This window comes from Watersipora subatra, chromosome 6 (assembly GCF_963576615.1).
Source record: "Watersipora subatra chromosome 6, tzWatSuba1.1, whole genome shotgun sequence".
In the NCBI taxonomy this organism is placed as follows: domain Eukaryota; kingdom Metazoa; phylum Bryozoa; class Gymnolaemata; order Cheilostomatida; family Watersiporidae; genus Watersipora; species Watersipora subatra.
This window is the reverse complement of record NC_088713.1, coordinates 30382050-30397618: the sequence shown is the minus strand read 5'-3', so window position 1 is coordinate 30397618 and position 15569 is coordinate 30382050.

Here is a 15569-nt window from a genome sequence, read left to right as displayed (position 1 = left end):
GTAAAGTAAAGTGCTCAATAATCGAGTCAATTAGAGCTGTGTATGAAGTTTATTAAAAACTACAGGTTAAAATCATTACTACTATTAGTTTCATGCAATCGCGTTGCAATCTTCAGGTAGAATGACTAAAATGTATAATGTACAAGCTATAAATTACTTAATAAAGCTGAGGCCTTAATACTATTTTGTGATATATATATATATATATATATATATATATATATATATATATCACGCGCTCTGTGAGAGGTGCGGCACTACTAGCCTTTGTGCAAAGCTCATCACTTTTGTGATTTGAGCACTCTGGTGCCAGCACATTGACTTTCTTAAAGTCTGTGAAGCAACTTAGTTGTTTCGTGGCAGGAAGTCAACTCTCATTGGTAATGGGATTTGTGTCCCTTGCCTAAGCTCTGAGCTGCACTGATGAGGCTTCAATAGCCGAAACAGTACTGTCTGTAGCATGAGTATTATGCTCCCTCACTTCGGTTTGGTTGAGCGCTCTGTGAGAGGTGCGGCACTACTAGCCTTTGTGCAAAGCTCATCACTTTTGTGATTTGAGCACTCTGGTGCCAGCACATTGACTTTCTTAAAGTCTGTGAAGCAACTTAGTTGTTTCGTGGCAGGAAGTCAACTCTCATTGGTAATGGGATTTGTGTCCCTTGCCTAAGCTCTGAGCTGCACTGATGAGGCTTCAATAGCCGAAACAGTACTGTCTGTAGCATGAGTATATATATATATATATATATATATATATATATATATATATATATATATATATATATATATATATATATATATATATTATAGTATACAGCAAATTACGTAGTCAAATTATGTTATTGAGCTAATTAGGTGTTTTCTGGCATGCTGGCATGTGGATATCAGCTCACTTCTATTATTAAGGCTGGCTAACTTTGGTTCGAATATGATGAAGTACTTTTCCCATAGACATAACTGGCAAGATTTTGTTGATGCGTTGTAAGACCGCGCTCTTTTGATGATCTTCCAGGTTATATTATAGCGAATGTTCTTGTCTTTTAAATCCCATATGTATTTACTCAATTCTGTTTGTAGCCTTTTAGTAGGATATTTAAATGATGTTTTGTGGTTGACTAGTCTTGTTTTAAAAGTTGTTTCAGTGAGGCCTACATACGTTTGTGTCTCTTGCACATCGCGTTTTTCAGACTCTACGGTTGCCTGATATACTATGCAGTTTGAAAGGCATTCTCCATTTAGAGGGCAATTTTCCCGATTTTTGCAGTTGCATTTCCTGTCGATGTTGAGTGGTTGCGATAGTGCTTGTTTATTGTGCCCGCTAATTATGTGGTTGATGTTTGATGTACAGCTATAACTTAGTTTTAAGGAGTTTTTGTTGAAGATTTTGTGTAATTTGTGTTCTGGTGGAAATTCACTCTCCAGGATCTGGAAAAATTGTTTACCGATCTTGGTGTTAACAGCTTTGTTGTATGGGGGGTTGTACCATATTGTTTGGCGTTTTCTGTTTCTGTGTTGACTGGTGTCTTTGTTAGGGTTGTTGCTCTGGTATTTTAAAGAAAAGTTGTATTTACTGTTAGAAAGTGCATTTTGAAATGGGGATTTTGTTACCTCGAAGAGTTGCTTGTTTGACGAAATGTTGGTGAGTCTATTGTTGATGGATTCAGGTAGGTTTTTTATGATTGATGGTGGATGATTTGAGTCTTTGTGTACATATGTGGTTGTGTTGTTAGGTTTACTATACGGTTTGAAGCTGTTGTTGTTAAGGTCCAAAGTTACGTCTAAGAAGTTTACTACTTCCTTATTTGCTTCGATGGTGATACGTAAGCTGTGTTTACGGAAGATTTCCCATAGTTCTTTTTTAGTGCGCTCAATTGATTGCAAACTTGTGTGACATAACAATGGGCTCTTATGACGGAGCAGAAAGCTGCCAACTTGTCGGAATCTTCATGCTACACCTTATCACTGAGAAGCTTGGCAAAAACTTTGGCTTATATCGAGACGATGGTCTAGGACTACTAAAAGATACTGCACGAAACATCGAGCGCACTAAAAAAGAACTATGTGAAATCTTCAGTAAACACAGCTTACGTATCACCATCGAAGCAAATAAGAAAGTAGTAAACTTTATAGACGTAACTTTGAACCTTAACAACAACAGCTTCAAACCGTATAGTAAACCTAACAACACAACCACATATGTACACAAAGACTCAAATCATCCACCATCAATCATAAGAAACATACCTGAATCCATCAACAATAGACTCACCAACATTTCGTCAAACAAGCAACTCTTCGAGGAAACAAAATCCCCATTTCAAAATGCACTTTCTAACAGTAAATACAACTTTTCTTTAAAATACCAGAGCAACAACCCTAACAAAGACACCAGTCAACACAGAAACAGAAAACGCCAAACAATATGGTACAACCCCCCATACAACAAAGCTGTTAACACCAAGATCGGTAAACAATTTTTCCAGATCCTGGAGAGTGAATTTCCACCAGAACACAAATTACACAAAATCTTCAACAAAAACTCCTTAAAACTAAGTTATAGCTGTACTTCAAACATCAACCACATAATTAGCTGGCACAACAAACAAGCACTATCGCAACCACCCAACATCGACAGGAAATGCAACTGCAAAAATCGGGAAAATTGCCCTCTAAATGGAGAATGCCTTTCAAACTGTATAGTATATCAGGCAACCGTAGAGTCTGAAAAACGCGATGTGCAAGAGACACAAACGTATGTAGGCCTCACTGAAACAACTTTTAAAACAAGACTAGTCAACCACAAAACATCCTTTAAATATCCTACTAAAAGGCTACAAACAGAATTGAGTAAATACATATGGGACTTAAAGGACAAGAACATTCGCTATAATATAACCTGGAAGATCATCAAAAGAGCGCGGTCTTACAACACATCAACAAAATCTTGCCAGTTATGTCTATAGGAAAAGTACTTCATCATATTCGAACCGAAGTTAGCCAGCCTTAACACTAGAAGTGAGCTGATATCCAAATGCCGGCATGCCAGAAAACACCTAATTAGCTCAATAACATAATTTGACTACATAATTTGCTGTATACTATAATCCCACAACCAAACAAAAGTGAAACGATTGGGAGAATTATGATAAATGCACATGTGCACACAACTCCCGAAAAATGATCCGTTAATGGCCGTCACCAAACCCTTGCAACGAAATCCTATCAACAAATTTAACTATTTTTTAGTAAAGTCGTTTAAGTATAATGATGATACAAAACGCATATAAACCTATTTAAGTATGTTACCAAGCCTTTGAAAGGTTACCGCAAATTCCTAAAACTAACCCATCTGATCGGATTTTACACAAATAGACAGATTTTTTTGGACGAAAGTCACCACAAAACGCTTAAAAAGCTTATATTAATAAAAGTTAAAACCGGAAATTGAAACGCCGAGCGACAGAGAATAGAACGATAAAGTCTTGCGCGTTTCACAAAAAAAACGTGCACTTTTCACCAGTCTATAGCATTGTCGAATTGCCGAAGGTTTCGGCAATTAACATAATAGGAGTACAGAAATCGTTTCATTCTTGCCGAGTTCAATTTTTTCATTTTCAATTTCATTTGCCGACATATTTGAATACTTTCGCATTCTAACTGATGTCCAACGCAGTGTCAGTAAAGCAAATGACGATGATATTTTTTAATGTTTCTTATCAGACTATTACAATAATTAATTATAAGTTTGGATGACTACGGAACAATGACTACGTAGTACAGATTTTCTAAAAATCTATATAAATATCACAACTTTGTGATATTGTTAGCTATGCCGTTTTGAAATGTAAAAAAAATTGTGCTTTGGTTTTATATTATTACTATATAAATAATATTGGTTATCCTAATAATATCAGTGCATATTACTTCTAATATTGGCCAATATTGCATTTCTCTTTTTGCAGGGGAGATATAATATAAACATATAATTTTTTCCTTTCATTATTGCTATTTGTTGTATATAATAACACCCAGTACATTACAGCTACCATTGCAGTTATCCTATTTGACTGCTAATATTGCATTTCTCAACCATCAGTACCCTTTCTTTTTCCAATATCACTTTGGTCGTAGGCTGTATGACAGTGAAATCTCTAGTATATATATCACACAATAGTATTAAGCCCTCAGCTTTATTAAGTAATTTTATAGCTTGTACATTATACATTTTAATCATTCTACCTGAAGATTGCAACGCGATTGTATGAAACTAATAGTAGTAATGATTTTAACCTGTAGTTTTTAATAAACTTAATACATATACTATATATTTTATGTATAATAGTATATATATAATACTATAATATATAGTGTATATACTATGTATTATATGTAGTATATAACATATATAGTATATATTATACACTATATATACATGTATTATATACTACATGATATATATAGATATAATATATACAGTATATACTATGTATATCATATACTATATTATATATACATTCATATAATACAGATATAGTATATATAGTATATAATATATATATACTATATAATATATATAGTATATATGATATATTTATGTAGTATATATAATATATATTTATATATTATATATTCTGTGTTAAATATATAAAAATGTATTACATATAGTACCACCAAAAATAAAATTAAAAGTTATTGCTATGAGGTGTTGTAAATGCAAACACAACAGTTTATACAAAGAAGACTTGAAACTACTACGTTTAGGTAATATTATCATTATACATATATGATATATCATATATACATATTCTCTCTCCTGACAAGAATTAGTAATACAATTGGGTGCATCTTATGGTAAGTGCAGAATATAATCATCACATCATAGATATCTGGTACTTAAAGATATCTGGTACTTATAGATATCTGGTACTTAAAGATATCTGGTACTTAAAGATATCTGGTACTTATAGATAACTGGTACTTATAGATATCTGGTACTTATAGATATCTGGTACTTATAGACATCTGGTGCTTATAGATATCTGGTACTTATAGATATCTGGCACTTATAGATATCTGGTACTTATAGATGTCTGGTACTTATAGATATCTGGTACTTATAGATATCTGGTACTTATTGATATCTGGTACTTATAGATATCTGGTACTTATACATATCTGGTACTTATAGATATCTGGTACTTATACATATCTGGTACTTATAGATATCTGGTACTTATAGACATCTGGTGCTTATAGATATCTGGTACTTATAGATATCTGGCACTTATAGTTATCTGGTACTTATAGATATCTGGTGCTTATATATATCTGGTACTTATAGACATCTGGTACTTATAGATATCTGGTACTTATAGATATCTGGTGCTTATAGATATCTGGTACTTATAGATATCTGGTACTTATAGATATCTGGTACTTATAGATATCTGGTACTCATAGATATCTGGTACTTATAGATATCTGGTACTTATAGGTATCTGGTACTTATTGATATCTGGTACTTATGGATATCTGGTAGTAGAGAATTGAAACATATCAGTGTTATATGAAGCGGTTAAACCATTACGTATTCTTGATTTCTTCTCACTCCAAACTAACATTAGTTAACATAGTTACCACGTTAACTATGTTAACGTGGTAACTATGTTTACCTAATGTTAACTATGTAGCTTTTGTCAACGTTCCAGTGCTAACCATCTGTTAACACCAGAAGGTTAGCAGAAATTAACCTTCTAGGGTTAACTTCTGTTAACTAGAACTTGGCCAGCAGTCCTTTAGTCAACTAAACAGCTTCCATTTCTCTGACAAATCTTTTGAGAATTTTTTTTCAATCAAATCCTCTCCTTTTTCTTCTCTGGCTCAAGTAAAAGCATTGTATTGTTATCTGTTCTTCTCTATTAGCAAACTTTCTACAGTGGTGTGAAATATGAACTGGGCTCTTTCGTTGTCTTACTGAATTCTCATTTACAATAACGTTACTCATTGTTAATTTAGTCAATAGCCATAAGTTATATATTAAATTAATCCTCATTTTGTCAGGCTTTTAAATATGCAAAACAAACAGCTGTAGACATATGTCTTTGTCTTTGAATAATTATGTAGGCTGAATTATGAACACATCATTCTCTAATTGGTTGAAGATAACAATCCGTACAGATATGATCACATACATTTTCATTAGCTTAAATGACTGTTTGACTTGAAGTAAGCAAATAGCCATGTATGGTTGTGAGCATATCTGTACAGATTGTTATCTTCAACCATTAAAAGAATGAATTGTTCAAAATTTGCATGCGTAATCATTCAAGAGCTAAATCTTATTTGAAATCAGGATAAAATGGGGCGGATTGACGACTTCGTTCTAATCAGTCATCCACAGGCAAGCTGACAGTCAAAAGTTGACAAGCTTTGCGCCTTAGCCTTAAGTTCCGTTGCAGTTTTCGCAAGTTGTGAGCTAATTCTGGTTGATCACAGTGATCTTCTATAGGCTTTCCTCTAGAGCTCAGTGGTTCTTAACCTTGTTGGATGGGCTGAATCCACCAATTTCATATGCGCTTTCATCAAACCCTTCTTTATTAAAAATAAAATAGGTTGTTTTTTAAATTCAAAACACAGGTATATGTTTTACTGCTACATTAATACATATATATTATATATATATAATTATATCTATAGGTATGTTTCACTGGTACACAAAAATGTCTGCACATTATCTTCACTGTGGTCAAAGAACAAAATCAACACGATGCATGAACTCACAACAAATTACATATTTTTTCATAAAGACATTACCTTGCATACTAATTTAATTTTTGCTGTTGCCTTTGAGAGACCTTCACTGAACCCTATGACTGACTCTACGAACCCCTAGGGCTAGGTACCACTGAATTAGACCTTCTAAAACTGTTAAAAGAATAACACAAGTAAAAGGAATTCTAAAACTGGCACGAATTTAAAAGAAACCAATCTACTATGGATCTACAGGAAGTTCGTAAGGTCATGTCTTCTCATAAATACATGACCTTGCAAATCAGTGTGACTTCTCCTGTTGTCTTCGAGAGACCTCCATAATGCTCATGAGACTGACTTCTCTTGTTGTCTTCGAGAGACCTCCATAATGCTCATGAGACTGACTTCTCCTGTTGTCTTCGAGAGACCTCCATAATGCTCATGAGACTGACTTCTCCTGTTGTCTTCGAGAGACCTCCATAATGCTCATGAGACTGACTTCTCCTGTTGTCTTCGAGAGACCTCCATAATGCTCATGAGACTGACTTCTCCTGTTGTCTTCGAGAGACCTCCATAATGCTCATGAGACTGACTTCTCCTGTTGTCTTCGAGAGACCTCCATAATGCTCATGAGACTGACTTCTCCTGTTGTCTTCGAGAGACCTCCATAATGCTCATGAGACTGACTTCTCCTGTTGTCTTCGAGAGACCTCCATAATGCTCATGAGACTGACTTCTCCTGTTGTCTTCGAGAGACCTCCATAATGCTCATGAGACTGACTTCTCCTGTTGTCTTCGAGAGACCTCCATAATGCTCATGAGACTGACTTCTCCTGTTGTCTTCGAGAGACCTCCATAATGCTCATGCTGACTCTACAAACCCCTAGGGTTCAATCAAACACAGGTTAGGAACCATTTCTATAGAGTATAAACCAACAAGGCAGCAGATTTGATAGTTTATTAGCCTGGATATTGGTTGCCATGTTGACCTTATCCACAAGGCAGCAGGTACTGATACATGGTCTGATATATACTGATACTGCTCATTCATTCTAAATTTGAAGACATATTTTCATTTTATATTTAACAATGCTACATTAAAGCTCATTGCACTCATCGACACACTTACTACACTTTGCAGCTAAAACTGGCTTTTTATGCCCAATAAAAGAGAAGTTATGAGCGTCAATCCATTGTAAGCCGGGTTTAGGTAACCACTATGATGTTATCAAATGATATATACTATAAATCTGCAAGTTTATCAGTTATGTGATAATAATCTATCTAGAGCTACAAATACATCATTATTCAAGAACAAGTGACATGAACAAACCATTATTATAATACATACAAAGACAAAAATTACCACGTTTTAATCAAAAATATTTGCATTGTTTGCTCGGCAGATTGCGTTCTGATCGTTGCTTCCATATGGAATGAGTTTATCTTCTGGCTGTTCAATACTTTCTGCTGACTACTCGTCTGCTGACTACTCGTCTGCTGTCTAATACTTTCTGCTGACTACTCGTCTGCTGTCTAATACTTTCTGCTGACTACTCGTCTGCTGACTACTCGTCCTTCTGACTACTCGTCTGCTGACTACTCGTCTGCTGACTACTCGTCTGTTGACTACTCGTCTGCTGACTACTCATCTGCTGAGCTCAACTCTTTTTTTACACTGCTGAACTAGCCAATATTAGTGTCCAAACGAATCTTTTAGCGGAGCAAGGTTTTTACGCCGTGTTATTTGAAAAGCCTTTCACGAAAATAATAATAAACTTTTAGACACTTAGCACAAGTTATACTCTGAGAATAGTAGTGCAGATTCTATTGTAATTGTAAACCGCTTTTCACATACGTCGAAGACATATGGGATTTTTTTAGCTACATGTTAAGACCGCATTAAACAAAGATTTACTATTAGCGTGACAGTTATAATTATTTCGATGGCGTTGCTTTCAAAGTTAAAAAAAAAGTCTGTAAGCTTTGGAGTTAAAAAATGGACTTTGAAACCAACAATAACCATGAAAGAATTAATTTTTATTGATGTAACCAAGTCATTGTTAGTACAATTTTGTGGACACTTTTTTACTGATCACTCGCTATTATGGGCGAGTGTCAAATAATGTCTAAAGAGTGGTCAAATAAAGGTGGCGTTATATTACAGGGTGGGGCTCCACTTTTCAATCCTTCTTTTGTAGTCAAATGGAGATGATGTTCAAATAGATGCTGGTATAGATAGGAAGCGTAACACCGCATGCTGTCAAAAACAGTAATATATAAAAGTGGAGTCATCTTGCCACACGCCAAGAGCCAACAACTCTGTACTGGTCAAAATTATCACGTACACTTACACATTTAAAGAAATATTTCAAAAATAATTGAGTTTTTTGTAATGTACTTTAAATAAATAGTATAACAAAACATATATTACTATGTTGATATTAAAACATATATTACAATATAAGTAAAACGTATATTAAAATATTCTAAATATTAAAATACACAACGAAGGGTCTGATTAGACTTCCTAAAACGTGTGCTGTGGATACACTCTAGAGGGGTGGGCTAGACAAACATATCCTTTGGTTAGTTGCTGGTTTAGGTTGCTGCAGCAGAATAAAGATAACCTAAAGATAGACAGGTGCCAGTATGTCAGAACCTCTTCCAACCCGTGAGATTAATTCTCTGCACTGCCAAGAGAGAAACTCTGGCTATGCACAAGCCAGTGTTCCTTGATACCTTTTGCATGGAAATTCAGTGATTAAACCATAAAACAGTCATTCTTGAAATGACCGACCACAACAGAGTAATAGATTAACTTTAAAAATGTTCCCTTATTTTTACGAATATTGAATAATTTAAGTATTATTTTTTCAAGTTAAGTGAATATATAATAATACAACACATAATATACTACAAAACATAATATACTGTTATACAATATTATGTAATAATGCTTTTGCAACCAAATCTTCATCACAGCAGACCATAAATGATGATGTAAAAATATTCAAAGTGCTAATATTGAAAATAGTAGATAGTTATAATACAATATATAATACAATCAACCTTCTCCGTATAACTCACTTAACACGTCGATGTTATAGAAATTAATCAAATCTTTGGATGCTCTAAATATTTTTATTATTAAAGCATGAGCCATGGACAGTACTTTTTTCAAATTTAAACATAGATACTCTTGTTTACAGATTTGTGGTGTTTTTTATCTCTGACAGGAGCGTTTGGTTTGTATTCGTAAAGCAGCAAAAAGAGCAGCTTAAGCAGGTTATATTATATTGAGTCACAATCTCCATCAACGATTTTATGTTTCTTTGGTACAGAAACTTTGGTACAGTTCTCTATGAACAATAACAACCGCATTTTAATAGTACTATCACTAGTACACTTGCCAGTCCCGTACACTGTGAGAGATTATCATAAGTACTGAGTAAATCGAGAAGTATCTATAGAAATGATGAGATGCTTGAGTGGTGTAGTGGTAGTGGTGCTTGCTGTGCAGGATGGTGAGCCAGGTTTGATTCCTGTGTGAAGCAATCTTTCTTTTTCTTACGGTCAACACACGATAATAAGCCCTGAATGTTTTAACAGATGTAATGAATATCTTGACTATAATTTATTGCTATGCTCAGGTGGACACCTAGTCTAATGGTGAAGCTAGCCGCCATTATATCTGGAAGGTTCTGGAAGATAAAATCCAGTGCAATATGAATTTTTCATTGCTACATTTTAATCGCTGGACACAAGGATGAAAACAGAAAAGCCAACAAACAAGCAAACGCTGAAAGATATATAAATATATACAAAATATATTTATATTTTATATACAAATATATTTAAACAATAATAAATAATATATATAAATACTAGTGTATATAAAGATGGAAGAGTAGTAGCCAAGTGAGCCGTGACATCATCATAATAATAAGTATAATAAGTTTTTTGCACAATTTTTGTATGCTGTACAATGTATCTGTATGCTGTACAATGCAATATCCATGCAATGCAATCTGTGGTCGCCACGATGCAATCTGATATTGCATTGTGTTATTACAATATAATTAAATACAATATAATTATCCAAAGTTTTTATTAATAAGTTAAAGTAGTATTTTTAAGTTATGGAACAAGTTAAATAAATTGCAGTGTTTCCTTATGGAAACATGTAATCCAAAACTTGCCTGTTTTATCAAACAAAGAAAGACTAAAGAAAAATTAAATTTGTATGTAGAGGTTTGACAGTGATCTAATTTCAATTTTTTATGGATTATTCAAAACTTCCCTTTTGAATGTACCAATTGCTATATAATATCATATTTAGTAACTTATGACACACAAAAGTAAAAATACAAGTTGAAATGCGAGTTTTGATTAGTTAATCTGTGTTTGAATCGCTACAATGAAGCCACTTTTGGAATTTACTTCTGCTTTTCAGTAAAGCAGCTCATTTAACATCAATCATTCCATTCTAGCCGGTGACAACCAGACAACCACCCGCTGATCATTGTCGATGACGAATGACTTTCAAGGCTATAGATCTTACAAACACGTAATTATTCTTCGTCTTCTCTTTCCTTTACTAAATACTTTGTACTGTAATCTGTACTGTTTGGTTAAAACACCAAACAGTACAGAATGATGAATCAATGGTTGGTGTAATGCCCAGGGGTGAGACAGTCGCTTTAACAGGCACCATGTGCACACAGAACTTCACATCCTTGAACCACTTGAAACTGGTGAAGTCCTCCTTTGAACCCTTAGTACATGGCCTCAGAAATGAAGACATTTACAGAACAGATCGCCAGAACTTTGCTTCTGCAAAGAGATCAATACTACCAAAAGTTCTCACTTGTTTAGAAAACATTACAAGAGGCAAAGGTAAGTATCTTAAAATATAAACAACATGTTGTTTGTTTTATCTGTGACTATTTGTGGTGGTTATTTATCTGTGGTTATTTGAAATTATGACATTATTTGAAGTTTGATTTTACATCATCATTGCTATACTAGTGATGCTTTTGCTGCGTTTTCAAGGGATACTGATATAATAACTTTGAATTGGTACACTTCAGTTCAGGTCATAAAATAACTGTTATTCCATGTAGCTATGAGATGTCATTGATATTAATTTTACTTACCCCTCCTAGTCTACCAATAATCATAAAGCTACAAACCTTATGCCCTGTTAGTGGATTATTCATTACTGGGACACATTCAGCTAAGGTTATCAGGTGTGTCAATAAACCTCACTTGTGCATAACATTTGCCTATATCATGCCGTCTTATTCACCAAAGGTTTTACTGCTATTTGGAGTTGCTATTCCTTTTAATGGAAAAGACAAGATGACTCTTAATTATTTTAACCTCATTGTCATTATTACTTTTAAGGTTGTCAAGCAGAACCAGCAGTTCAAGGTACACTGGTCTATCTCAAACTGGTGAACTAGCATTTACCTGCAACATGACAGTGGAAGAAAGACTTGTGAATGCGGCATATGTATGTAATTTTCTTCGCCTATGAAGAAGTTTTGTGGATAGTAAGCTCAACCTTAACACGCAGAACATCATAAGCCGAGAAGCAATACTGAACACAATACTAGGTTGCCACTATGTTGTATTGCTTCTAAGATTCTTTCGTGATCATTCACCTGATTTGGTGTTCGAGCTCGGACTAACTGGAACAGACTGTTGCGAGTCATTTTTCAGTGAGATTTTTCAGTGGCTCCTTTGTGATGAACCGCCATACGTATTCATTAGCTGATATGCTAGCATGTTCCGGAAAGATAAACTCTATTAACTCCATACACAGTATAAGTTTAGCAAAAACTTCTAAAGCTCACACCAAACAAGAGATCATTTGGTCAACCGATGATACATCAAGCCCCACATCAAGCTATCCTGTTGGTAAAGAAGTTCAATCAGATGACATTCTAACCCAGTGGTGGGAAAATGGATTGAGAAAAGCCCAGCAGCAATGGCTTGAACTAGGTCTAAATGCAAATCTACGTAAGTTCTCTAAGCCTGAATTCACTGATCCAATAATCTCATCTGATTCATTCACTCAGTCTGAATTAGCCAGCAACGCCAGCAATACACCAGAAGAAACTGAAGATATCACTATAACTTTACAAGTAGAGACACACTTGAGAACTTTATTTGAAGCTGACGACGATGTTCATACTTTGAAACATTCGCTAACGCTACCTGTTACTGGACATGGTGATGTATATAAGTCAACCATTGTATCACTCCTTAATGATGGTGGTTCCATATCATCAGACAGGCTCATAAGAGTACAAGCCCGTAGTAGTAGGTAGCAGTCCGTAGTAGAATCCCATCAATTAAATGTGAGATGCCCGATAAAACTTTTCCTCTATTCACGGACATCATCTATAAGCAAAGTTCTGCAATCAATGTAGGAAGACTTCAGCGCATCTACATTCTAAATTCCAACAGCAGAAAAATAGACCAAGACACTGTTGTATTACCATGCAATGAGGATGTACTCTGTGACATAAACAAATATGATAGAACAGAGTTCAGATATAGTTCAGATACAGTTCAGATATACTTCTGATTCCACTAGAGTGAAAGTCAAGTCTATAATTGGACCCGCAGAGTTACGTTTTGATGAGGGTGTGTATTATGCTAATCATGAAACCATTCAAACGCTCGAAACCAACAGTCAGACGGTAGCTACAATAGCTCTCTCAACAAGTCAAAGTACAACAGCTCTACATCAACATCTACAGTTTGTGGCGAGAATGACAGTGGTACAATTGTGACTTAAATTGAGCCCCAGCCAGGTGCAAGGTCGAGGAGACGGAGGAGAGTCATCACACGCTTTGATTGCTAACAAGGTATAGGTGTTGGTGCTGTAATATTTTATATTCTTTAATAATAATCAGAATCCGAGAATAGGTAAACTTTATGCTGTTGATTTAAAGAAAAAAAAGCAATCGGCACATACCTATCAGGACTCATTCCCCCAAACCCAGTTAGCCACACCCTGTGCATGGTTGCCCAGTTGCAGGCATAGACTTGACATTATATATTTTTTAAACTGAAGATCCTTTGTAATTGCATCAAATAGTAATGAACCTTAATCTCTATCCGAATTACTATTATCAATTACCATGTTTAACTTACATCGGCATTTGACATGTGATAGGATATTACTGTGACTTTCTGGTCTTCTGACTATTAGTACTGCTGTTGGTGCTGCATACGGTCCTAACTATGAATTATTTACAGCTCTCAGGCTCTTCATGGGCATTGGTGTAACAAGCACAAGCCTATATTCTGGGTAAATCTTTCTCAAGTATTATTTCTCATCATTGCCCTTTTTCTTATTAAAAATCTGGGTTTTATTAAATTGATCTAATACACACCATGAACAATTTAAGGCTAACCATTGTCTATTCCTTGATTGTACTCATATAGCAGGTTGCCCCTGCTCCAACCATCGAGCCACATTTGTTTGTTTTCTGTTATCACTTGGCTAGTGAGGTGATTCTTCTCACTTCTGCACAATTGGTTGGAGCCCACCATACTCAAACTTGAACATTATTGTCAAATTTTTGCATTGGTTGCATATCACACTACTAGAAAAAACTTGCTCATTGCTACATTGCTTCACAACAAAGTTCAATACCCCCTCCCTGATGTGTTTATAAAACTATACATAGCTCCATCACTAGGGGAAGTATTTAGAGTGGGAAAAGGGTGGTTATAGAAATGGATGAAAAACGAGGTATGGGTCTAAACAAGACAATAAAACATGTAATGCAAAAAGGGTTAATTGTGAAATAATGGTTGGTAGGCTATGCGCTATGGGTCATTTGTTAAAACCCTAGGAAAATAGGCTATGGGTCCAATTCCAAACCTAGGTGTGCACATGGTTAAACATTAAACAGCGATTGTTACAAATTACTTGACATTACACCCCAGGTGTGGGACAGTCTCTAAATCAGGCCCTGATTTAGAGACTGTCCCACACCTGGGGTGTAATGTCAAGTAATTTGTAACAATCGCTGTTTAATGCTCAGCAAAAACTCGAGTTACTTACTTACTTTCCAATTGATCCTCAGCGCCAGTTCAAGGCATATATAAAGGTATATTAACCTGTATCACCGTGTATTAACTGAGTAAAGTGAATCAAGTATAGTTGTTGGCATAAAATGAGGGTTATAAAGTGGTAAAAACTATATATACGAGTATTTATGTATCATCAGTCCGATTGTCTAAGGCCAAAGGTGATATAAATGATATATATATATATGAGTATTTGTGCATATCAGTGAGTATTATCAGTCTGATTGTCTGTGGGTGGAAAATATATTTTAACTTGGCTTTTAATGCGATTGTGAAAGCTAAATCGCCACACATTTGTTCTGTTGATACAATTCTGCATCTGTTAATCAATGTATGTGTACACATTAGTATGAAAAGGAAAATAGTGAAATTATCTATATAGTCTTTAATAAATTAAAAAAAGTTTGAGACCTTAAGAAAAGGGTAATATGGGCCAGCAGATTTGGGGTAAAGTGGGCCTAGGCCATATTACCCCATACAAATTAAATCTTAAGTAAATCAAAGTTTGTTGGATTCTAAACATGTGAGCAATCATATATAACTTTTTGTAGGTTATTACAGCTACAATGCCTAGAAGTTACAAAAGAAAAACTGAGCCTAACTCTCTTGCCATGGTAGAAGAAGCAGTGAAATGCATCATAGAAAAAGGCATTCCACTGAGACAGGTCAGCCGCGACTTGAAAAAACCTAGAACTACATTACAGCGC